Source organism: Sarcophilus harrisii, chromosome 3, assembly GCF_902635505.1.
Source record: "Sarcophilus harrisii chromosome 3, mSarHar1.11, whole genome shotgun sequence".
Lineage (NCBI taxonomy): Eukaryota > Metazoa > Chordata > Mammalia > Dasyuromorphia > Dasyuridae > Sarcophilus > Sarcophilus harrisii.
The window spans coordinates 397,241,695-397,269,155 of NC_045428.1; positions in this window are offsets into that span (position 1 = coordinate 397,241,695).

The window sequence follows — 27,461 nt, forward strand, 5'->3', positions numbered from 1 at the left end:
AGATAAACATTTGTCAGAGCCAGAACTTAATTACAATTGACATTTAGCATGATGCTTTAAAGCTTGCAAAACACTATACATATATATGCTATATGATATATATAATGTATATAACATATATATGTGTGTTTGCATCTTTCTTTCCTTCCTTCCTTCCTTCCTTCCTTTCTTCCTCTCTCTCTTTTCTTTCTCTTTTCTTTTTTCTTTCTCTCTCTTTTTCTTTCTTTCTTTCCTTTTCTTTTTTCTTTCTCCTTTCTTTCTTTCTTTCTTTCTTTCTTTCTTTCTTTCTTTCTTTCTTTCTTTCTTTCTTTCTTTCTTTCTTTCTTTCTTTCTTTCTTTCTCATTGAGCACCAAAGCAATATATGAGGAAGGTCATAAATATATCATTGTCACCATTTTAGAGATAAAAAAATTTAGATTCAGAGAAGTTAAAGGATTTGTTCATTCTCACACAGCTGCTTAAGTGTTGAAGCTGATTTTTAATCTGAGTATCCTTACTCTAATACAATGTACTATGCTAAGATATGAATTATATTTGATGATTTATTCTTAAGCCCAAGTTCTGGGTTGGCCCTTACCTACCAGTGCCCCATTTTTTCATTAAGTTAAATGATTGAGTTCATATATATATTGGGTTTCCCATAGGATGCCTCATGGGTTTGGCTAGAAGCTGAAAAGCAAGTATCTGAGACCAAATGAAAATGCATATTTCTGACTCAGAAAAAAATAAATATTAGTCATCTAATTATAATTATGGGTATGCCTAGAACATGGTCTGGGTGGGATATGTGTTCCAGCCTACCTGGATCCCTCTCTAAATGTGTAGAAAGAATATTGGACCAAGGGACTAGATCTCTGAATTATTACCTGAACCAATGGAAATGTTACTCTAAAGGAGCCCATGAAATGAAATGATGAAATGCTTGTACTTATAAAATGCATAAATACTTTGATGTTTTTTCTCCTCCCTAAAAAAGCTGCAAGTTCTTCATAAAAACTAATTTTACTTCTGCAGTAATGAGGCTTGTCTTATACTTCCATCAAAAACCAATCCCTCCCCCAAAACCCTGTTGGAAAAGCATGCTCAGTGTTTCCTTTTAATTTACCCAAGATCACCCAGTAAGTGGGTAGCAGAACCAGTAATAACTCATGGTTTTTGTCACTTGGTCCAATATTTTCTCTACCAAGTAGCTCTGTTTCTCATTAGAGCCTTATATCTCTCTTGGGAGGACCTTATCTGGTAAGATTTTGACTAGGGAGGTTCAAATATGCTCTTATGAAGGTTTCCTAGGAGCATTGAGCTAACCTACCTTCAGTTCTTTTGAGGTTTGTCCATCATTAATTTTCTGTAATTGTTTTGACATCGTTGATCTCTGGAAACATAAAAAGTTTTCCCTAACAATAAAGGGACTGTGATTTCATTAAGGGTTTGTTACATTTCAAGGGGGAATAAGATATTTTATGAAAAACAAAAGGAGCCTTGTCATATTCTATTAAAGTAATCCCATAACCTCCAGTGAAATCACCTTAGGGTTTATACTGCTCCTAATTACATACAGTGTACCTTAGATTTTTCATGTAATTTAAGTGAATGAGTCTTGTACTGAATGTCTCTCATTGAAACTACTCAAACCCAATATTTTGACCTCCCCCACTTCCACCAATCCCTGAAAAGTATAGAGAATTTGTTTTTGTTTTTTTAAAGATGATATCTTTTGCAGAAAGCCATGAAATCAAATATTCCTTTTGCTTTCCAACCACATAGAGGACACTGATTTCTTCATTTTAATTTAAGTGTCAGATGCAAGAGGGATGTAAATTGATAGATCTGAGTGAATCAAAGGATTTCATTTTCCCCAAGTACTTCTTGGTAGTGAAGAGACAATCCAGGTTGGCACTGAAGAAAGGGCTGCTTCTAAATGACTTATATTCTTGTACTCTCATACCAGGGAAGTTAACTGATATTTTTGGAACTGAGCTGAAGACTCTTGTTTTTTACATTTCAGGAAAATATTAGAGCCTTTTGAGGATCTGGGTTGGAAAAAATATAGTTTTTTGTTTTAACTTAGTGGGGAAATAAAAGCAACAGAACCCTTTCATGGTCCCTACCATTCTGAAGATCTCATTTTTAGAATAGTAAATTTCTTTCTTTCTTTTTTTTTTTTTTTTTTGATGAGACAATGACTAGATTATGGAGAGCTCATGGGGGTTGAGGAGAGTAAATAGGGAGTGGTCTAGTCAGGAAGATTTTTATTCAAGTCAGCTTCTGACACTTACAAGTTGCGTGAACCTGGACAAGTCCCATATTCTCAAAGACTATCCATTGTGAAACAGGAACTGATTTGCTATTGATATGATAGAACAAGTTCTTCTCTGGGAGCTCCATTATAGATAAAATCATCAGACTGTCTCAAAACCACAAAAAGGTCTGGACTATACTTTCCTCGAACCACTATTCTGTATCTTGAATTCTTTTCAACTTCCAGGACTGTTCTACATTATTGCCTCCATTTTTTCACTTCCCAATTATTTCTCCATCTCTTATAATTTCAATTGTGATTCTCTCACTTAGAGACTTAGCAGCATAATCCAATGATCACTGCTCAAGCTCATATTACTTGTCCCATTTGTGGCTTTTTAGATGATTGACTACATCCTTTTCTTGCCTTCTTTTATTTCATCCATACATTCAACAATCCTTTACGAAATGCCCATTATCCACAAAATAAGAAGCATCATGGCTTGGTACATAGAAAACTCGCCTCAGCATCCAAAACATTTGGGTTCAACTCTTGCTCCGGATAATATGCCACCTTTCAAGCCATGAGTAAATTTCAATCTCTTTGTGCCCCCCAACATTGACTATCAAATAGAGAGGAGCCAATAGGAGATCTATACTGGTAGTGGTGAAGTGTACCATAATACTTCACATTACTTAAAATAAACATAAAGTAATTGGGAATAGATTAAAGGGCAAGATTACTACAAAGAGAGGATGATGAGGAAGAGGGTATCAGAAAAGAACTTTTGTAGGAGGAAGAAGTTGAATTGATTCTTGAGAAGATTCAGATAAAGAGGGAGAACATTCTAGTCATGGAAAACCTATGCAAAGACATAGAACAGAAGGATAGAAAGCTGCATATAGAAAAAAAAATGTGTGTGTGTGTGTGTGTGTGTAGGATGGGGAATTTGAAATAAGTATAGAAAGTTAGGCTGAAGGCAGATTGTAAAGATCTTTAAATGTCAAAAGGAAGAGTTTCCTTCTATTTTTATCTTAGAAACAATAGTGAGCTAATGAAGTTGCTTGAGCAGGAGAGTGATGTGATCATATCTGAATTATAGGAATATCAATCTGGCAGTTTTTTGGAAGATAAATTGGATACTGGAGAAATTATAAGTCTTCTAGTTTAGTTCTCCCACTTGTATGAATGATTCTTTTCATCCCCTTATTGAATCATTATTTCCTGTCCATTCAGCACGATCTTCTCTTAAACTACTATTTTGGCCTCTTATTTCTTCTTTCTTTGTACTCTCTTTTGGTGATATTAGTAACTATATGTTTAATTATCTCCTGAGTACAGATGATGACTAAATCTATATGCCCTGCTCTGTCTCCTGAGCTCCAGTCACAACATTACTGGATGCTTGCCTGGATAGTTACCTACTTATGCAATCTCAATATGTCCCAAAATAGAAATTTTTATCTTCCTAAATTCACTAAACCTCCCAATTGCCATTGAACCTTCTAATCATCCAGGCTCACAAGTTCAGAATCATCTTTTAATCTTTATTATCTCTCATCTCACAATCTAATTACTTGCAGATTTTGAAATTTTATTTTACTTTTATATCTCTACTTATATCTATGTCCTTCCCTATGCTTACATAGCTTTGCTCCTTATTCATGTACTTAACTACCTCTTCCTAGGACTATTGCCGCAATCTCCTCATTGGTCTTCCTGGTTCCAGTTTTTTTTTTTTTTTTTTTTTTTGCCCTAGTTCATCTTCCATACAATTGCCAAATTAATATTCCTAAAACATAGGTATGATAATATTAAAATCAAATTATCAAAATCTTCAGTGGCTTCATATTGCTTCCAAGATAGAATATAAATTCCTTAGCTGGGCAGTTAAGCTCTGTACAATTTGTCCCTAATCTATCTTTTGAAAATATCTTTTGTATTATTTCCCTTCACTCATTATATTTCAATGGAATGGTCATCAATCTACTCTACTATTTTCTGGACTTTGGCCCAGGCTGTGACCCATATCAAGACTTCATTCTCTTCTTACCTTTAACCTTTTGAATCTTTAGCTTCATTCTAGATTTATCCCAAGTATCATAAAAATCACTCCCAATCCTCCTTTTAGTAAGTATTCTCTTCTTCCTGAAGTTCCTTTGAATTTACTTATCTGCACCTCTTATAACCACATACACAGTACCCAAAAGAATGTTAGTTCATTGTAAGCCTAGATTATTTCTTTTTTTTTTTTTGTCTTTGCATTTCTTTCTCTACCACCAAACTGATAAACAGAAGGTATCTACTAAATGTTTGTTGAAATGAATTCTCTTAAAATAGAAACTTCAAAAGCAGTAAAATATATGTGCATTTATGTCTAGGGTATTGTTTGTGATGCTCAGTTATCTCATTCCCGAGATATAGGACAGTAGTTTCTAATTTTCTTGTTATCCTTGAATAATTCTCTAAAATAACATGAATTTGGCTCCTTGCTCACCTCTTAGCACATTTCTCTATATTTTAGACTAATATTCAAAGCTATCCCCAATCATTAAAATCCTTCTTCCTATCCCCTAGTCAGTTCTATGGACACATCAGTTCTTACTGAAATTAAGTAAACAAAAATGTGGAAAAATAATCCTGAAAATAGTCTTGCCTTATATACCTATTTCACAACAGGCTTGCCCTGAGGGGTGCTGGCACAACAGGAACTTACTAGGACAGAAACAAGTAACACTTATATGAATTGTGTGTTAAGATTTACAAAATGCTTTCCTCACAAAGCTGTAAAGGTAGGTATCTGCATACGGACACATCACAGATTACAATGATCATAAGCAGAGAACTGCTCTAAAGAGAAGAAAAGGACTAGGAGCCTTGAATTAAATAACTTTTATCAAGGATTATTCTCATAAGGATACAATCAGTTCACACTTCTTCAGCATTCTGAGACCTTAGAAATATACTTCAAGATTAATTAGAAAAAGAATTCTTTAAAATGGAAAGATAGACTATTTCCCTGTTATTCATAACAACAGAATCTATTTAATGAAACCTTGAAAGTAGTTCAGTGGCTTGACTGCCACCTACTGGTTATTCTTCATCACAACCTCATTTTAATTTCTTGGGCAAGAAGGAGGAAAAGGCAGCTTTCCTTCTCCGGTAATATAAGAAAAGTATTTTAATCTCTGTGATGAAGTGTATTTTTTTTTTTTTACAAAAAGCATTGTAAAGAAAGGAAAGAATGTGATTGGTATAATTCCTAATTTTTACTTTCCACGGGACTATGTAGAGTATACATTGATCCAAAATGGATAATTCAAGGAAATTCCAAAAGCTTGTACTTAATTCATTTTATTTAATCCTAACAAAGCTTCCTATTCCGGCAAAGCTTCCCATCTGACCTACAAGAACCTTCAAAAAACAAATCTGAACCTGCCAAGCTGAAAGTGACTGTCTTTATAAAACTCATATTCAGATTTTTAGAGCAACAGAAAGAGATCTCTTTTAAGCTTGCAAAGCCAGAAGAGACTTTGGAGGAAAAGTACTTCTTTCATCAAAATACAGAAATTGAATACCATGTGTATGTACATCAGCAGCCATTTCAGAAAGACTTAAACTAGAAAAGAAATTTGGTTGCCCCAAATTTCAAGTTGTAGGCCCCTAATAACCTCCAATGCTTGGAAATCAGAAAGCCAGCAGAAATGGTTTGTTGGGTTTTTTTCCCTCTAGTATTTAAATTACCCATTTTATAGTAATAATCCATTTTTCTGGATCCAGTGATAGCACTTAATGTTTCCATATAAAATGATGATGACTTCTTGGTGGACATGTGGCCCGAAGATAAACTCGATGTCATTTATTTTAATTATACCTTTTCCTGTTTTTGTGCTCAATTATGCATATACAGAAAATTAAAAATTGTTTATAGATTAATAAAGTACTGCATTGAGTTGGTTGCATTTCTTCAAATATGTTTGCACATTTTTATACACACTTAAATTCAATTATGATTAATTATATCTTTAAGAACATAAAGAAAATTATGTAGAATATTAAGTTATTTTTATAAAAACAATCTGCTTCATTTGTAGCCTATACTCTATTCACAATATACTATGTAAGCACATCAATAAACTCTTAACACTCCAGAATTCCTTTCAAACAATGTTCTGTTCTGTACCATAAACAGGTATGGATAATAAATATTAGCATTTGGTAAAGTCACTTAATCTGTTAAGGTAATAATGGCCAAAAGACAAGTTATAAAAAGACTAATAGCTCCTTGCAGTACTAATAAAATTTGCCAGTTTTCAAGTCGACATTTCTTAATCATTGTAAGCTATGTTAAGATCAATTCCCTTTGTATTTATACAAGTGCCCAGATCTATGTACTTAAACATACATTGAGAATATGTATCAAATCATGATCATATCATATCCATGCAACAAAAACTCTCTATGTGTTCTTATTTATAGCAATACCACTAGAATTATTAGAAATTAATGTAAGACAGTATTAATAATGTGTATGAAAGGAAACCATTTTTATCAAATAATAATGCATAGTTTTTTATGTAATTCTACTCCAGTGAGTCAGTGGAAAAGAAAAATGGTTTTACCTAAAATATTGGCAAACTAGCTGAACGAATAAAATTAAGTTGACCTTTTAATAGATGTCTATTTATTGATTTAGATTTACCTCTTTTTTTTGGAGGGATGAGAAGAGAAAGCATGCTAAGGAGGGGCTCTTAGAATACAGGCATATATAATAATACAGCCCCAACCAGTTTTATTTCTTTTGTGTGTCATTACTGAAGGATTGAGGCAAGCTTCCTTTAAGTGTAGTGATGCAAAAATAATAGTATCCCAGTCTGGCTGTGCACAAGCAGAGGAAAACAAGAGCTTCATATTAAAGTACCTTCTAGGTAGCTGACATGACGCATCTAGTCAGACGTAAATAATGACAGACGGAAACTATCATGAGGTCTGTGAAGCATCAACATGCTGCCATCATTTTCTCTCTAACCTTGCCTTGCTAGCAGCTCTCAGGCTTACAGGCTGAGAGATCATTTAAAAAGCAAATCCTAATGATGCTGCCCACTGTAACAACAGTCAGCAAGATTGGCACCAATTTAGCTCAGTTTAAAAACTCGGGGTGGCAGCCATTGTTGGCTCATGACACCCTAAACTCATGGCATTTCCACAGTCTTCCTCCATTTTTCCTAGCCCTCCCCACCCATTCCACCCCTATAACTACCCACACCTCCCTCAGGGATCCTTCTGAATCTTGGGGAAAGATTTCACCTGTACGGAAGGAAAATAATCCATCTCGGTCACTCAGTTGGCAATCTGAGTATAATCTCTTGAATTGCCTCTATTTTTTGGATGGTCTTATTTAGTAAAACAAGACAAAGTATAACAACAACAAACCTTTGTGAAAATCCTCACCCACCCTCTTCCTTTTTGTGAGTGTGTGTGCAGCCCATACTATTTTGTGTGCATTATGTATGCACAGGCTAACTGTGGATAAATAACATTCCAGTGTCCCTGTAGCTTAAGTCTAACATGGTTATGGTTCAGATAAACACATCTGTACATGGCTGCCATAATCAATGTGGAATGGCAGAACAATTTTGCAGATGCAGCCCCAGGAAAAAAAATAGCTGTCTTGTCCAGATTCAATAGAATCTATTCACCAAGAAAACCTGCGATAAAGCAGTAACACATTTTATTTGTTAAGACAGTGATGACTTAGCAAACCAGTGGGAACTGAAGTTGATATCCGATAAGATAATGGCATTATCACTTTGCAAATCAGTATGTGGCTTTGCTTGGGTGCCAACAGTAGGACATAAGGCTTCAAGAGCTAAAATAAAACAAAACAAAAAACAAGGAGATCAGACTGCCTAGGTTGGATTATAAATGCATTCTGATCAATTACCATGATTTTCCTTCTTCTTGGTACAAAACAGATTGCACAGGCTAAAGATTCACTGTTAGAGGGAGCTTGAAGGTGTGTGTTGGGGATGGGGGGAGTTCATGAGGGAGGCAGAGTGTCGGTCGGAATAATTCATCCTAATGGAAAGATATTGATCTCACTTCATAATACTTTAATCACTAACTGAACAACTTATCCTAGGAAAAAAGAGATGTCAAAATAAAATGAATGTTTTATATATAGATACACATATATTGTGTATCTATATATAAAACATATGTATACAAATGTACGTGTTTGCAATATATTTTGATATACCTACATAATGTTTTTAGGACTTTTGAGTTTTTCACAGTTATAAATATTAATATCATTTGTGACTCCCAAAGAAAATAGAAGACATTTAATTCTGTTGTTGATATCAGGTACTGTACAGGTTGATTTCCCTAGGCAAAAGTGAAAAATGTACTATTTGGACTTAAATTTAGATTTAATAAATAGCTAATTTAGGATCTTGTTCTATATGCAAGGAAATAATCACAAGGCATTCCTTTTTAAAAGGTTTCATTTATTCTTGTGAGCTTAATTATTGCAAGGAAACTGTGAGCAATTTGTTTTTTACCAGTGTCTGATTTCTGAGAATGGTTATTAAATATTAAATGGATGCATAATTCAGGCAATTAAGAAAGTAATCACACAAAGTAATGTAATGGAAGTTAATTATTACTGCATAAGCAAATAGTTCATTAATGCTAGGAGTTGCTATGGCTGCATTCTTAATACATGCAGAAGTGAAGCATGAATCCTCCGTGTATTTGAGGAGGTAGGAGGAAGTAGGAAACTCCAGAAAGGCTGTTCCTAATGAAAAGCATAGGCAAATAAAGGCCATATTGACCCCTGACTTGTCTAAATAATCTGGGATCATTATTACTGAAGAGAGTTTTATCAAAACCACAACTAACTTAGATGCTTATAATCTTTTCTATTTGTAGTACAGATGTGGCTTAAATCAAGGAAGAACTGAGGGAATTCAGGTTGTTAAAAAAAAAAAAAAAGCCAATCCTGCTTCCTTTGTTAAAAAAAAAAAAAAAAAAATCTACCCAGTGTCGTGTCTCTTGTTAAAAAGCTATAAAATCATTATGTGTAACATAAAAGGACTAGACCATTTTTGATTTTAAAAGAATAATAACTGGAGGAACTACCCTTTTTCTAAGCTGACACTCATGACCACTGGTGAAAATTCTGACATATCCTGGCTCACAGTGTTTCCCCAAAGCATTACGCTTTATAAAGGCTGTTTTACATTAAATCAACATGGATACAAGTTTTTATGCTCCCCACACTTGGTGCAGATACAAAGGTAACGTAAAATAGGATGACCAAATGGACTTGGGCAGGAGAAGGAGAGCAAACTAAATGGGAATGATTTCTGAATGAACGAACAATGGAGAGGTTTCAGAATGAAGCCTCCCTCCAGGCCATGAGCAGAGCTAACCAGGCAAGGAAAGGTTTGTTATGTGTGGATTTTGGAGCTTTTCGGGACTTGCCGTTTCCTGTAGTGACCCTTCTCACACATGCTCTTTGTTGTCACTTCAAGTGTGTGTATAATATATATCTGTATATGCACTCACATATATGTAGTATACTTCTACACATACAGACGTATATACATATATCATATAGTAGGGATATAAAAGATTTTAAAATGTAGGCAATATTATATTACATATGTTGCGTATATATACTTATGTGTAATATATGCAGATGTAAATATAGTATGTATAAACACATTTATAAATATTATATAATCTCTCACATAATTTATATATACAGTAGGTCCCAAACATCTTAGTGCAGTTTGAAGCTTTTAATAGTTTCAGACTATAGCTAGTAAAGTTTCAAACTTCACTGAGACTTTTGGGACACAGAGCATGTGTATGTATGTATATATACAAATCCATAAACATAAATACATGTAAATATAAATGTATATATATATATATATATATATACATAGGAACTCCATATATATGTTTGTATATATAAGCATGTGTATATTTACATAGCATGAGGTATATGTATGCACATATACAAATCCATATACATGATTATATATGCATATAAATATGTGTGTGCTTATATATGCATGTATACAAGAAAATATTATATGTGTATGTATATATTAATATGTGTAAGCATAATATGTATATGTACATAGGAACATGCTGCATCTGTGTCTCTATATAGAAATCCATATATAGGAATGTTTGTATATATAAATATGTGTGTGCATATTTGTATATATACAGGAACATGGTGCATATGTATATACGTATTTGTATGTTGTGTGATTGTGCGTGCATATGTATCTCTATACATTCCATATATGTGTACATATGTGGATTACATGGATCTATGTATATATAAATATATGTGAGTATGTGTGTATGTATATATACATGTATATACACATAGATATTATTTTTCATATTAAAGTGGCAAAAATATCTAGCCTGAGTTCAGTGTTTAAATATCAAAGAAGTTAGAAAAAGAAAATGTTTTATGGTGTGCTTCCCTCTAAATGGAATAATAATAAAAACTATTTACAGAAAAAACTTTAAAATTTATCAGGTACTTTGCAAATATTATTTGAACCTCAGGACAACAGTATGAAGCAGGTATGCTATTAATAAACAGTAGTACCTAGCTGCATGTGACATTATGCTTGTGATGATGTGTGTTATGAACTCAGTGAACCACTGACTCTCATAGTCATATAGACAGTACTCATAGCGATAGCTATCAAAATATTGGTTAATTGATTTGTTTATTCTTGCAAACGGAGCATTGTGCTAGCCACTTGAGGTGATATAAAGATATGACATGATTCCTGCCCTCTTGAAATTTATGATAAGAATAATTAAAATCAATTAAGAATTGGAGTCTCCATTTCTTCATGTGGAATTTGAATTAGCTAACTTCCCTTTTTGAACAGCTATGTGATACAATGGCCAGGATTGGAACAGAAAGACTTATCTTCTTGAGTTCAAATCTGACTTAGACATTTACTAACTGTGTGAGCCTGGGCAAGTCACTTTACCCTGTTTGCTCCAATTTCCTCATCTGTAAAAGGAGATGGAGAAGGAAATGCTAAATCACTCCAGTAAATCTGCCAAGAAAACCCAAATTAAGGTTATCAAGAATTGGACATGACTGAAAAACAAATGAACAATAACAAAAGAACATTTTAATTCTACATTTGATCACCTATTAGTTCTCCATTCCTATATTAGGTGCCTGTAAAGAACCAGAGGGAGTATAAAGTAGTGGAAAGAACACTTGGTTTTGGAGTTGGAGGGACTGGGTCCCAATCTAATCTCTGTTATGAACTATGGGATCTTTCACAAGTCATTTTAGCATAGTTTTTTTTTTTTTCATTCATAAAAGGAAGCAGTCCAGACTACATGACTTCCAAAATTCTTTCCAGTTCTAAATCTTACCATGCAATCAGTTTAGTAAGACATACATAATAAAAGAATGTGATCTAAATTATGTGTTACCAATTCTAGTCCTGTAGAAATTCAAGGAAGGGAGAGGTCTGCAGTAGTTGAAATGGCCCAATAAGACTTTTTGGAAAAGATGGATATCTGAGCTCAATCTTAAAGCATGAACAGAATGTAGAGGGAAGGAAAGAGGGCATTTCAAGAAGAGAATAGAATGAAAGTGGAAAATATGAGCCAAGTTAACAGAGGTCTGAATGAGCATGGCATGTGTGAGTATGGGGGAGGTGATAATAAGATAATCAGACTTTGTGGCACAGAGGGTTTGTGCTGGGAAGAAGAGGGAAACAAAATCGTATTGGTAGGGTGAGGTCTTAGTTGGAAGACCTTGAAAGTCAGGTTGAGGGGTCAGGTGTATGTGTTAGACATTAAAGATTCCTTGAAGGCTTGCATTCTCTAGGGAGCTATCAGTGGTTTTTTTTATTTTCCCTAAATACTTTTTTAGCATCTCCTCATCAATAAAAGCATGTTTAATGCATTAAAAAAATCAATCCTCATATATTTTTCCTTTAAACTGACTCTTCATTTCACCAAGGGTTAGGGATGAGTTTAATGGAATTATGTTTATACCTTTCAGAATTTGGCCTTTCTTTACTTCCTATGATTCCAAAACCTAGTTCAATCAGCCAAATAATTCTAGAATAGATGAATTCCCCTCCTTTCCCTCTCTTTCCTCTTCTCCTCCTCCCTTCCCCAGAGTGATTCAGAAGTAGAACAGAAAAAGAAGGTAATATTTTGCTCCTCAAAGTCATCCTGCAGTCTCACTTATTCTATGCAAATCTCACAAACCTTCCTAGGGTAATAAGTGAATATCAGATTCAGTTGAAGATATGTTTGGATTTAATTTAGAATAGAATCTACTTTATAAGTTTATTTCTTGTAAGTTAATTGCTTCTCAAAGGGGTGATTTAGGAGTTAGGAACAATCCAGGTTCTATTTTGAACAATTTTTGTCCCTATAAGAAAATCACTTCTCTTCTCTCTTTTAATTTTCCTATCTTAAGAAAACATTACCCATTCTTTATCTAAATTACTGAACATCTACTGGATTACAAATGTCTTGAGAAGAAAAACTCTCTAAGGTATTTTTGCATGTCCTGAGGGCAGAAAGAGTTGAATCTTTTTTTGTGTTTGTTTTTGTATATCCAGTGTCCAGCACGCTGCCTTGCATGTGGTAGGTGCTAAATAAACATTTAAGCTGTTCCTTGAATGAATGAATGAATTTTTTGATATACAGACATTTAATAATTGCTTGTTGAATTGAGAACTGAAATAACTTGCAGTAAATTGAACTAAAGATAGAGATTTGTTCATCATCACCAGCCTTTATTCCAGCAGTCGAAAGGTAACAATTGCTTAGTGTATCATTTAAGTGAACAGGAATAAGAGTTTACTAAATATACAGCACAGGTTTGAAGGAGTTCCAAAACCCCTTCCAAAAATCACTTCCTCCTTTATCACCACTGAGAGGAAACTGGCTTTCTATCTCAATATTTTCTTATTATCATGACATCCAGTTAATTTCAATGAGATGATTTTCAGTTGTTTGTACTTACCATTTTAAAGTATTATAATGCAAAAAAAAAAGATTATCAGCAGATTCTAAGAGGTTTACAAATAAATAACTTGTATTCAGAAAGCTGTACCCGAAGATATGTTTCAGCAACATTGAATCCTCTTATGCAGAATAGTCATATCCTATTCCTTGGAGAGATGTGCTGGAGGACTTTGGGGATATTTTTTCTTTGTGATGAAAGTAAGGGGAGAAAGGAAAATCTCACATCCCTTGTGAACTCATAGCTGGATAGAATATTCACTCATTAGACACTACCTAAGCTTCAATGAAATGTCTTGAGCTAACGCTGCAGCAGCTCTGTGTTAAACCCTGTCTTATCACCACAGTGGAAAAAAAGACCTTATGAGGACTAATGACTAATTCCCTACATCATTTCTAATGTATCCCAGGGTGCTAACTTCAGAACACCTGCCTCTACCACTGGTAAGGTAATGAGAGAATCCGTGAGTTACGGACCACTGAAAGCATTCATAATATTCATCAGTTGAACATTATTGGACGGGGCAGCATGCCTAGTTCACTAGGAGCCATTGAATGCAGTTGCCCTTAGTGCTCTGCTTTTATGGGCAGTTGGTCAGTGAAGTGGTTGAAAATACATACTAATGGAATAGATGAGTTTAGAAAAGTTCTAGCTTCCCAGGAAGGCCAGAAAGCTTGTTAAATTGTGTTGCTAGTAATATTTTTTAAAAATAATGTTCCTAATAACAACCAGAAGCTTGAGAAGTGAAAACCTTGAATTATCCAGAAAATCTAGGTCCCCTAAAACCAGGCTTTGGCCTGGACAATTTGGCTTAGTATATTATCCATGGGGCAGCTAAATAGAATAGTAGGTAGAGCTCTGCACCTAGAGTAAGAAAGACTCATCTTTGTGAGTTCAAATGTGGCTTTAGACGCTTACTTAGCTATGTGATCCTACACAAGTTCCTGACTCTTGTTTACCTCAGTTTCCTCATTTGTAAAATGAGTTGGGGAAGGAAATGGTATCTTTGCCAAGAAAACCCTAAGTGAGGTCATAGAGTCAGAAATGACTGAACAACAACAAATATTATTTAAATTCACCTAATAATCAACATTTTTATTGCTTGTGCTAGAAAGTTTAAGCATAGTTCTAGTCAATGAGCATTTTAAAATTTTGAGATAAAATTTCTTTACTCCTATGAATATGTGTGTATATATGCATATATACATGTATATATATGTATGTATGTGTCCATACACATACATAACAGATGAGAAAGATGAACTCAAAATGGTTAAAGTATCCACAAAGATAGAATGATAGAGGCAGGATTCAATTCAGGCCTTCTGATTGCTTTATACCACAATATCTCCCTATGTCCATATTCATATCTAGAATAAAGACTTTTTTCCCTCTCCCCCAAATTATTTCATTTCTTAATAAGAATCATGGAAATCATAGATATCTATCAGACTAGAAAAAAATATAGACATCCTATGAGTTATTGGATATTATCTCTTGGCATGTCATGGAATATAAATATAAATAAAATGAGTTTTCTTCAACTCTCTCCCAAGTACCTTAGTCGCTTATAACTAACATCTTTCTTTTTGTATTCAAAAATCACTGTTAGGGTAAAAACCTTGTATTTCTTTCCTCATAAGTTGCTTTTCCATATTCCTTTCTCCTACCATTCTTCTTAGTTCACTTATTCAGCATCTCACAATTGACTGTGAATATATGACTACAATTAAAAATAAATGATCCAATGACAGGTAAAAGATCTTATACTCATTTTTCTTGATGTAAATGTAACTATCTGCTGCAGAAAATTACCTAGGGTTATGACCAAGGTCACCTCTACAGGTGGGGAGGCCCATTTGTAAAATTAAGGCTCTCAATATATCCACCTTTGCAGGTAGCACAAGAAAGGAGAGAAAAAAATCTAAAATGTCCAGATATCATGAGAGACAAGGTGATTTTTCATCATCTAAACTATGTCCTTTTTTGTTCTTCAGTATTTGCTTCTCTTTCCTTGCTATTAGAAGTTATAAAAAGCATTTGTTTTTGAATCTATATACATAGTTCCCAAGAAGACTCACAAAAATATTTTTGGCCAGTAGTGTGACTTGGTTGCTTTTCACTGTAACTGCTTCATGAATACCATCTGAGGAAATAATTATGTAAGGCCAGTTTACCTTGCTGCTGAATTCCCCACTTAGAGTAGAGGAAAATCTCCTGGAAGCTAACAAAAATCCTAGGAAAGATGAAAAAATCAATGGAAATAAATGAGAGCAAGTCAGTTTCATACTTGGTGGGTCTGTGAGGCAGTTCTGTTGCTGAAAGATTCTGATTAGGAATGTACATATTTTGAGACACTGTTTATTTTAACCTTTCTGACTTTTCAGATAACTTTGCTTTAATTTCAAAAGCAACCCCCTACACACACACACACACACACACACACACACAGAGAGAGAGAGAGAGAGAGAGAGAGAGAGAGAGAGAGAGACAGAGAGAGACAGAGAGAGAGAAAGAGAGTGTCTGGGATGATTGAAATAAAGGATAGAAATCATTAGGTAGTTTATTTCTTTAGTATGTTGGAATGGGAAAGGGAAACCAGAAAAATGGACTTTGCACCAAAGTATTAATTAACAAATAATACTTGTTGAATGTTAACCAAATAAAACAACTCTTTAGAAGACAAATTTGGAGAACAAGAGGAGCTCTGATCTTTAATGTTTGTTAGCGAGGAAACTAGCAAGAGTCAGAAACCCAAATGTGCTATACTAAGTAACATTATATCATGGCTTTGATGATGAAGATAACACAGTAGTTATATTTATTCCTTAGAAGGTTATTGAGTCTTGGTACCCAGAAAGAGGAAAGCTTGTCATAAAACAAAACCAGGAAGCATCAAGCATGCATTTTCTATTTCAGTAATGTATGTGCAAAGATGATTTGCTCGTATGTAAGGCTGGACTATGTAAAACATATTTTCATCTGACTTCCTTAAGCCACATTTGGTGTTCCATTAGCAGTGTGCAGTAGGCCCGAGTGTCCTCTGCATTACACTAATTGTTTAAGCATGACAGGTTATTACTTCAGTCAGAGGGGTAATGCAGATTGGGGTGGGGAGGTGGTTGGAGAAGTAGGGCACAAACACAATTTTCTAGTTTTCAAGGAGCAATTATAAATAGATGAGAAGCCATAAAAATATTACACATGGGAAATGGTCATCAGTACAATTGAAACGGTGCCTGAAGCTGGCGGAACCAGGAGCGAGATGGGTTCAGAGCTGACAGAACTGTGGTTGGTGATTTAAAAATAGCAATGATAATTCTGCCTCAAAACAGAACAATGCAAGCAAGAGTTACAACTTTCACAAAAGTCATTGGTCAAACATGGGGCCATTTCATTGGATAAGCTATTTTCAAAGCAAACCCAAATTTCAAAATGTCAGCCTGATAAATAGGGGGAATCTAAAAAGGATAAAGTCAAGGTGTTTTCTTTTAGATATTAAACAAAAACCACCTTTGCTTTTATTTCTAACAATCTCTCAAAGCTTTAAGAAAAGAGAATAGTTTAATGCCCTGGGAAGAGACCTATTTATTTCTTTTCTGGATAGTATCTTATTGACTTAATACATCCATGTGCAAGTTTATTTTAGATGTCTCTTGGGGCTGCTTCTGTGATTTCACTCCCATAAAGAAACTCCCTTCATAGATCTAGAAAATTGTTCAGGGAGAATAATATCCATGGTTGTACAAAGAAAAAATATAAAAGGCAGGACTGGTATCCAGATCTTCTTCTCTCCTATTCACTGTGCCACACTGCATTTCCAGCTTATACATTAATGCCTTACTTTCTCCATCTCTAAAATGGGTATTATTTTCAGAGACTTTAAAAAGTTTTAAGGGTTAGATAGATGAGAGGCAACAATGCATAGAAGATGGAGGACTAACTTTGGAATCAGAGAGATCTGGGTTTAAGTTTTGCCTCTGACATTCACTGGATACATAACCATGAGTAAAATGCTTACCCTCTTGGTACCCTCTGAAAATACTTGAATAATATAAGCCACAGTTGAGTTGCTGATTTGCCCTACTAGAAGGACTTTCCATGCTAGAAATTCCCCATGTGACTAGAATCACAGATTAGTCCCCTCCCCACCTATCTTCCTGTACCACAAATCACTAAATGTCAGCACCAAAAGAATGGGGATCTTGTTTTGCCTAAATACCTACCTAGCTTAATCTTTTACATAGTGTCCTGTAGAAGGGTTTGTTGGGTTAACAACACATGTATAATGTAGCACTGTAATTTTTGTTTTCTCCTGCAGGGATTGATTGGTCAAAATTTCCCGTTTTTTTTTTTTTTTTTTTTTGTGATTACGGGAATAGGTATATTAAATCAACTTTTACAAGCATTCAGTGTATTCTAGAAAAGATGACAATAGATGGGAGAGTCAGGATACCTACATATTAATCTAGGCCTTTATACTTATATGTGGCAAATACAAGTCATTTTGATCTCCAGCCCTCACTAGGGTCATTCATAAAATGGGGTTTGTATTAGATGATCTATAAAAGGTGAACTAGAAAATTCCTCCTGGTCCTGTGAATCTATGGTCTGTGGATTACTAAGTGGTCTTCTCTCCGCACTCAAGTTGACTCTCTGGTTTAAAAAATAAAAATAAATAAACATTAGGGGTCTTTATGTTTTCCAAAAAAGGATCCAAATGAAATTATTTTTCCCACTTTAAGGTTACACTGGGACAGTCACATAGCTGACATTAGCCAAAAAGACTTTGATATTGCCTTGCTCCAATTGCTGGACTATGTTCTTCCTATCTTTTGCTAATAATAAATAAAACAAGCTAATTAATAATTTTGAGGGCATTGTGAATTGACATGGAAATGACCTGGTAGCTCAGCTGTAGAGCCTTTCAGTCTCAGTGATGTATCCCTTTTAGCTAACCATTTGAAAATATAGAAAAAAGTTTTACTTATTGACTCTCACTCCTTTTTGTCCCCAGTTGAACAACATACATCAAAATAAATAGTACCTATCCAGGAGCAGAGGGCAGTCCTCTCTCAATCTCTTCCTTATTATCATAAGCTCAGGGAGGAGAGAGAGAGCAGAGCTGAACATAAGAGTTCCAAGTGAATTAGGAAGTGGAGCAGCTGCAAAGTCCGAGCGGTTGGCAGCCGATGTCCCCAACATTGATCATCTCTGCCTTTGCTATTGAGTGTCATTCTAGTCAATGAGATTACAAGAGAGAGTTTAAGGGGAGCACAGAGAGAAAATGACACACATATAAGCACAAAGAAAGTAGTAAAAGGAAAGACTGAGATAGTTTGGTGCATTGGGGTTGGGTCAAGAGACATCCTTTCAAACAAGATCACTGGAGACTCAGGCTGACCTTGCCCTTCACTTCTATCTATGAAATCTATGGATACTTTTCTTTCGCAAACCTTTGTTCTCCACTCTTTCACCTCCCAGTTAAGTGGCACCATTGTGTCCAGAGAAAGGGCTCTAGAGTCAGGAACACCAGAGTTCAAATCTGTTCTCAGACACTTAATAGCTGTGTGACCCTGGATTATCTGCCTTTAATCCTTAACTGTAAAATGGACATGATAGCAACTTTCTCTTAGGGTTGTTCTGATGATCAAATGAGATTATATTTGTAAAGCATTTAGCGCTGTGCCTGGCACACAGACTACTGATAAGTTTTTGTTTCCTTCCTTCTTTTCTTCCTTCCTTCCTTCCTTCCTTCCTTCCTTCCTTCCTTCCTTCCTTCCTTCCTTCCTTCCTTCCTTCCTTCCTTCCTTCCTTTTTTCTTATTTTCTTAGCCTTGCATAAAGTTTGTAAACTTCCAGAATCTTTGGAGAAAAGTAGCACTAAGCTCATAACACATAATATGGGGCGGGGGTTGTAGGATAATGGAATAAAGCTGGATTTGGGGCAAAGGGTTCAGCTCCTGAGTGGGGCAAATCAATTAATTTCTCTGGGCCTCAGCTTCCTCATCTGCAAAAATAAGGTAGTAGGACTAATTGATCTCCAAGATCACTTATGACTAAAGCTATGATCTTGATATATCTTTTTCTCATTCCTTTCCCCCAAATAAATAAATAAAAGCATACATGTACTACTTATATGAAATTCTATTATGTTCTACAAGTAATACAGCTTTACTTATTGTTGATACCTATTTTTGTGCTTTCTTTATTCTTTCTCAAAAGCTGTGATGCCTTATACAAAATAAGCCCTAAATGAATGTTGGTTGGATGAATGAATTAATTTCCATTTTTTAAAGTTCAAGATTTCTCCAAGGTATCAAATGGATAAGGTCCCAGAAACTAGAAAATCCTTGGGAAAGAATAAGATCAAGGAAATCCACTAGTAAAGATAGAAGAATCTAGAATATATAACTGACTCCCCGGTGTTCAAGGAAGCTTGAAGTCATGGGTCTGATTTTGTTGTTTCTCAATGCCAATGTGTTAATTACCCAATTCTTAGTCATATTAATGATTTACAGAGAGAAAATTAGACCTTTTATGAGAAGGAAAGATATAGAGGAAAGCATCTGCTAGTAGGAATAAAGCTGGGAAAAATATAAAGAGTCTGAGGAGCATTTTCTAATCTAGACACATTTTTAAATTTTGTCCTTTTTGTCTCAAAAACAGGAAAGGATGAATTTTTAAAATTCATTTTAAATTTTAAAGAAATTTTAAAGAAAATTTTAAAAGTTATAATTAGTTATAGAGATTATCTCTAGTTCTGTCTGGAAAAAAAATCCTCTATTAATTGTGATCTAATTGAATGTATAGGGTCACAAAATCATGAATATAGAAGTCTGCAAAGATACTGGGCTTGGTACAAAGGAGATAGATAACACATTCCTGGCCCTATAACAGTTTATGACCTAAAGTGGGGAAGATAAATTCAAGTCAGATATTAGTTATAAAAATAACTTTCAAGGTATTTTCTGAGCTCAGTATGCATTGAGTTTAATTTCTTTCAGCTTTTATATCTAAACAATTATTTTGTTCAGTCTTTTTTTCAGTTGCACCTGACTCTTCATGACTCCATTTGGGGTTTTCTTGGCAAAAATACTAGAGTGGTTTGCCATTTCCTTCTCTAACTCATTTTACAGGTGAGGAAACTGGGGCAGATGGGGTTAAATGAGTTAAGGTCACAAAGTAAGTGTCTGAGGCTAGATTTGGACTCAAGAAAATGAGTCTTTCTCACTTGAAGCCTGGCATTCTATACAAAGCACTACCTGGTTGCTCTGAAATAATTATTTAAAGTAATGCACAATGATATTTGAGCAAGAGTTTTAAATGCCAGGAATTACTAATAGAATCTCAGGAACATGATAGATACTATACATTCTTGGGCTTGAGAACCTTATTTGTATGGTACTCCTTTAATAATAATGATTATACACACACACATACACACACATATGTATAATGATTTAAGGTTTGCAAAGTACTCAGTCTCTCCTAAGAACTTCAACTCCATAAGGTTGATGTTGTTATTATTATCATCACTATTTTGAATAGAAGAGAAACTGATGTTCACACTGCTATTAAGTTTGGAACTAGGATCTGAATCTAAGTCATCTTGGCTTCAAGTCCAATGCTGTGCTCTATTGCACGGTGATATTTTTTTCTTATCCACATCTGTTCACATTCCCTTACCCCCACCAAATCATGGGGTCGTATAAAAATGTGATAGCAGAATTCTAAAATTGGGAGGGAGCTTATAGGTTCCCCTGCCCAAATCTTTAATTTTTACATAAATTTCATGCTCCTTGTATCATATTTCCCACAATAGTAAAGCAGACTAATACATTTTTAAGTATTTCCAACTATGAAGGGGGACAGGGATTAAAAGGATTTCCTGATTAACCTCCAATTGACCAGAAAATTCAAGTTACCATAATTCCTTATTTCTTGAGCATTCTAGGGAATTGAAGTGTTTTTTTTTTCAATTTCCCTTTGTATAGATTTGTACAGTTGAACATATCAATTTTTAGACACTATTATATAGAGAGTTTTCTCTCCAGTCAGGACATAGTAAGAGAAAATGGATAGACAACATGGAAGATTTCACTATAACAATGACTTTTAAAGAGTGGAGAATATTATAAAAATAATAATTAAAAAGAGTAGTTTCTCACTGACCTGGAGGTAGAGAGATTTGTGAAAGTATTTCTATATCTAAATTTCTCTGAACCTTTATTTTTATGATAAATAAATCAGTAATGTTCTCTCTGCCCTATAAACAAACTTCTGATAAAAATTCAGACACTGCCTTGGATTATAGAGATGCATATTGGAAGGATTTGTTTTTACCCATATTAATGCCTTCCATTTATGCATTTTTTTGTTTTTACAATGTTTTCACATATATAATCTTTTAAAAAAAAAAAAAAAAACCTCTGACAGTGATTTTTGTTATGCAAATAGAATAGAGATTATTTATCATCACTTTACAGATGTGGGGGTGGGGTAGGAGAGGTTAAGTAACATATCTAAGGTAATAATATTGGTAGTTGAGGTGAGACTTGAGCCTAACTTGGCATTCTAGCTATTAAACTACTTGTGTTCCATTAATCACAACTCATTGACAATATGGCTTCTGAAACAATTTTGCTATTTCTACTAACCCCCAAAGTGGCAATATTGGACTGTGCAGTCAAAAATAATGATTTAGATGATGTCATTGCTTGTCAGAGACATTCCAAAAAAGAATGAACCACCACACTGATTGTAAAACAGCTAACTGGGCTGTCCTGATGGATTTCATGCTTGAAGTAAAAAAAAAATAATAATAGAAAACTAGACTGATCCGGATGTATTTATGAAAATTTTCATGTGGCAAGGAGCATCTATCGCCTATTTTTAGAACAAAAGATACTTTGCTGGTGCTATCAAAACATGCTTTGACTTGAATCATCCATTTCAATGGAAGTTTTTGAGACATGGGAGAGAGAGAGAGACTTGCTGACCTTTAAAAAGGCTGCTTGCTGATCCATTTTCAGTATCTACCTCCTACATTGCCATGACTTCAAAATTTCAGTGGGAGTTTTTTTAGTGGAAAGAGGTTTAGGAGCCAAATACAACTTTTATATCACCCCGACCTCAGTATGACCATTAGGATTTATCATACTTATTCAAAGAGGTAGTGGTAGGAAATAGTCTTTCTGATCCCTTTATGATGTGTCCATCTATTATAATAATAATGACAGCTAGCATTTATGTAGCACTTTAAAGGTCACACAACACTTTAATATAAAATCACACTTTTTAAAAAAGAAAGTATATTAATTTTATTTTAGTTTCTAGACCTTTTTTCCATTAGAAATTTCTGTTAAAACATTGAAGTCATAATAGACTTGAAGTCCATTTGGTGAATCTCCTAAGTGGTTCATTGATACTGCCTAGTAAGAACAAAAGGAACTGTTTCAATGTGAGGGGTAGGTAGAGGACATGGAAAAATCCATACTACTTTTCTAGTTAATTGAGAGAATGGGATTTCCAGAACTTTTGGCAGTGATACTAAAAATGAACTAGATCAACAATAGAGAGTATATATAGTATACAATATGAATATGTACAAAGACAGTATGAAAACAGAGAGGAGCCTGGCAAAATCAATGACTGAAGGAAGAATGAGGAAGAAACATATTTGGAAGGTCATGCAAACATAAAAATGGCAATTTTCAACATCAGATTGGAGCACTGAATGGAGGGCATTGAAGAGTTGTAGGAAGAACAGATTATGGATGGTAATATGGGCAGATGTGTTGGGAAAGCAAGACTGTGGCAAAGATTATGTGTAGTTTTGATGGCAGCAAGACAACAGTATACGCTTGAACCTCTAAGAGATCTTAGAAAATATGGAAGAAGAACAAGGAACTAAGAACAGATGAATGTAATGGTACAATTCCCAAAAATAAACATATATTTCCTCAAATACTTTTTTGATCACAACTTGTCCAAAGGATCTGGTTTAGGCAATTTATTTCTGGAATTCCTTGAATGGGACACAAAAACCATACATTGCTATTAAAATTGCAAATGAAGTTAAATGTTAAATATATAAATACATATGTGTATATACATAAAATCCACCTAATATATATCATGTCTACACATACACATATGCACACACACACACACACACATATATATATATAGTAGAGAATAGGCAAAATTTATATATGTGTGTGTGTGTATATATACTTCTTTGACAAAGTTTTTGATCATATTGATCCAGAAAAAATATTTTTCAAGGGAAATATAAAGAAGAAATACCACTTTGCCCATTCAGCTTTTTGATAAATATTTCATTTAGTTGTAAACAAAAAGTGCTAGGTGACCTTTATTTATAGCCAAATAGGACATCTAAAATAAGAATTTAGAATAATAGACTTCTAGAATTAAAAGTAACTTCAGAGATCATTCAGTCCATCATGCATTTAACCTTATAGATGAGAAAAACTGAGGTCCAACAAGATTAAGGGCCTATCCAAACTATCTCAACCTCCCTCTCACCAACCAAAAAAATACCAACTTTTTGGTAATAAAATGTATGTCCTTAAATTAGGATTCTAAAAAATTTAATTTTATTTCTGTCATATAACTATTTGGCTCTAATAATCAAACTGCTGTATTTATTTTTGAAAAAGTTTTATTGATATCATTTGTTTTTACATTTTTCTTTTCTCATTTTTATTCCCTCTTACTCACAGTGAACCATCTCTTATTATAAAGAATAAAGTGAAACTAACCAAAATCCACATAAAGTCAACAAGGATTTATAAAATGCCTATATGTATCAAGTATTATTTTAAGTACTGTTGATATAAAAGAAAGGCAAAAGTGATGGAAAATGCCATCTGCATTTAAAGTGAATGGAAACTGAATATGGATTAAAGCACAGTATTTTCACTTTTTATTGTTGTTTGCTTGATTTTTTTCTTTCTCATTTTTTCCTTTTTGATCTGATTTTTATTGTCTAGCATGATGAATACGGAAATATGTTTAGAAGAATTGCACATGTTTATACTATATCAAATTGCTTGCTATTTTGGAGAGGGAGTAGAAGGGAGGGAGGGAGAAAAATTTGGAGCACAAGGTTTTGAAAAGGTGAATGTTGAAAAACACCTTTATACGTATTTGGGGAAAAGTACTATATAAAAAAGGTATAAACTAATTGTAGCTGCTAAGGAGCTCACTATCAAATGAGGGAGACAGTATGCAAGCAAATACTTGTATAAAAAACCGACATTTACAGGATCTTTGGACTTTTAAAAAGTCTGATAAATTCAGTGTTCCACAGAGTTCCTTACCTCTAAAAAGAAGGAGGACAGAGATATCTTCTCATATTTCTTCTTTGGGACATTATAGTTTGTCAACATTCAGTTATGATTTTGGGTTTTTTTGTTATTATTTTCCATATACATTGTACTAGTCATTACATCTGTTTTCCTAATTCTGCTTATTTTATTTTTGATGGTTTCAAATCTCTCCATGTTTTTCTATATTCCTTGTAGGCCTCATGTCTTACATCACAATAATATTTTTTCATGTACTCGTTGGTTTAGCCATTCCCCAAATGATAGGCATCCACTTTATTTGCAGTCCTTTGAACAGCAGATAATATTAACCCTCTTGAAGTCAATTTCACATTTGTCAATGAGGCCTCTAAATCAACTTTAATAGAATACTAAATCATTGGAATTTAAAATACCTTAGTTTTCCCTTCCCTTTTCCCTTACTTCAAAATATAAGTGAATTCTTATAGAGTTTCAGAGAAACACCTGTGGCAAAGGTGAATGGGTACATCACTTATTTATGCCAGACCATGTAGAAATCTCTCTTCTCTAGTTCTATTGAAGAAGTCCATGGCATTGATGCTAGGGGCTTTATGGAACAGACAGTGTGATTTGATTCCTGAAGTTGCTATTTTTGCTTTTTGTACAGAGGCCTGAGTGAGGCCTCTTTTCTGAAAACAAATATTTATTGTCAGTATACTCTTCCTTCAAATCAAGCAAAGTCTGGTTCAAAGAAAGATATTTGGACAGAAGAAAGATGTTTTCCTCCCTTCAAAGTCCAAATAAGAGCACCAAGGCTATCATCATCCTGTATAGAAGATATACATAAAATTATCCTTAAGCTGCTAGTCCATCATTTTGTATGATATCCTCCTCCCCCCAAAAAATCAGTATGTATCATGATTCAGCAAAAGTTCCAGGGCAAAAGGTTCCAAAAACACTGCTTTAGTGCACTTCAAGACCCAGAAGAACATGAGCTTCCTAAGAGAAATGATCATTTTCATTCATGTCATTTTATTTCTAGCACCTAAATGATACCTTAGTAAATGCTTAATGAAAGGAATTAGAAATAAAAGATAGAACATTCAGTTCTAGGTAGACTTCAAGAACAACAGACTTATTGAGAATGTACCATATGTTTGCAACTCCTTTCCATTACTACTTTCTCCTGTCATAGCCAAATTCTTGAGACTGATTGAGGATGAACTCTACAATACAAGTAAGCCTTGGTATTTCTTGGCAGCATGAACAGGCTATCAACAGGTACCAGATCTGTGATTTCTTTGATATAGAGAAGTCCCAGTTGAGGGAAACTCCCTCTACCAAGATAGCTTGGCACCTCGACACTTTATATTCTTAGAGTTGATGTGTTAAGTGAATTGCCCAGGTTCACATAGCTTGTGGGTGTCAGAGTTGAGACTTGAACCCAGGTCTTTCTGGTTCAGAGAATGCCCCTTTATCCATTAAATCATTATCTCACAGAATTAGGGCATATATAAGTAAATCTCTGGGAGGTGAGTTATCTTAATACAATCTCTTCTTATACCAAAGGAAGATGAGCCCAATTTGTAATACCAGTGAGACTTCCCAATGTTGTGCTCACTATTCTTCTGGACATAGTTTCCTTCAACTATTGTGCCTATCTAACCATCTAACCATCTACTAAGCTGTTACAATTTCTTAACATAGAGTAGTTGACATCATAACTAGGTGAGTATGAATTGTAAAAGTGTTGCTTGGAACCTCATTATTTTTGGGGATGGAGTTGAGAGAGCAAAACATCTTACTTAAACCAATAAGTTTTTTGGTCAACATCTATAAAAGTGTCTTAAAGTTATCAAACTTGTGGTCCCTTGCCTGTCAACATCAGCTCATATAATGCTAGGAGGCAAGGAATCTGTGCACTCACTCAGACTCTACAGTAGAATTGTTTCCCAGGAGGGAGGTCTGACATTACAGCAAACTAATCCTCCACCTTGAGAAATTGAAACACTCCATTTAGCAACTCAAGATGCTATTAGCTTGGTTGGGCACAACAAGGAGCATTAAAGTCCCTCGTGGTCCAACTGCTGTAAATGTAACTAAGAATTCCTGCCTATTATATTGCATATTGGGGAACCCTTTTTCAAGATATAGAAGAGTCTGAGCTTACAGCAATCCATCTCCCCAAAATACATTTGGATAAAGACTTAATGTTGATCAGAAAATGAAAGCCAGTCTTAACGATGGGAAAAAGCAGAGCAAATAAGGAAAGGAAACTGAGGTTGAAAAATGGAAGCCTTGCAATTTTTATCTTTGATTTCAGGACCTTTTCAGTAAAGAGGAGAGTATATTATCATTTAATAATGTACTAAAATTGGGTCTGAACCCAACTCTGGGAAGTCTGAACCTTGCTGCTTCTACCTTTCTAAGATTATTATTTTCTTCTTTTTTCTTATTATGCTGTCAGAATTCCCTGTGCAGAAATCATCTACTGGGTCCCTCTTGTCAATTTGGTGAGGCTAAAGGCTCAATTATCTTTTAGAGCCACTGTGAGGATGATAGCAGTAACCTACTACCTATGTAAGAAAAGTGGATAAGTGCCTCTTTCCTGTCTCTAGGGACTTTCTTCTCTTCTTCATAGGTAAGATAGTATTGACAAAAAAATAGTATTAGTTCTTTTTACTGGCTAAAATTTTTATTTTATTTCATTTATTGGTTTAAGAGCTATTGTTGGATTTACTGATTTTCTCCGGAGCCAAATGACTATCCAATTTGAGATCAGAGTTGGGGAAAGGAAATATATGAGGTCAGAAGAAACTCTCAGGGCTGAAGGTTGCCTTCACTCATGAAG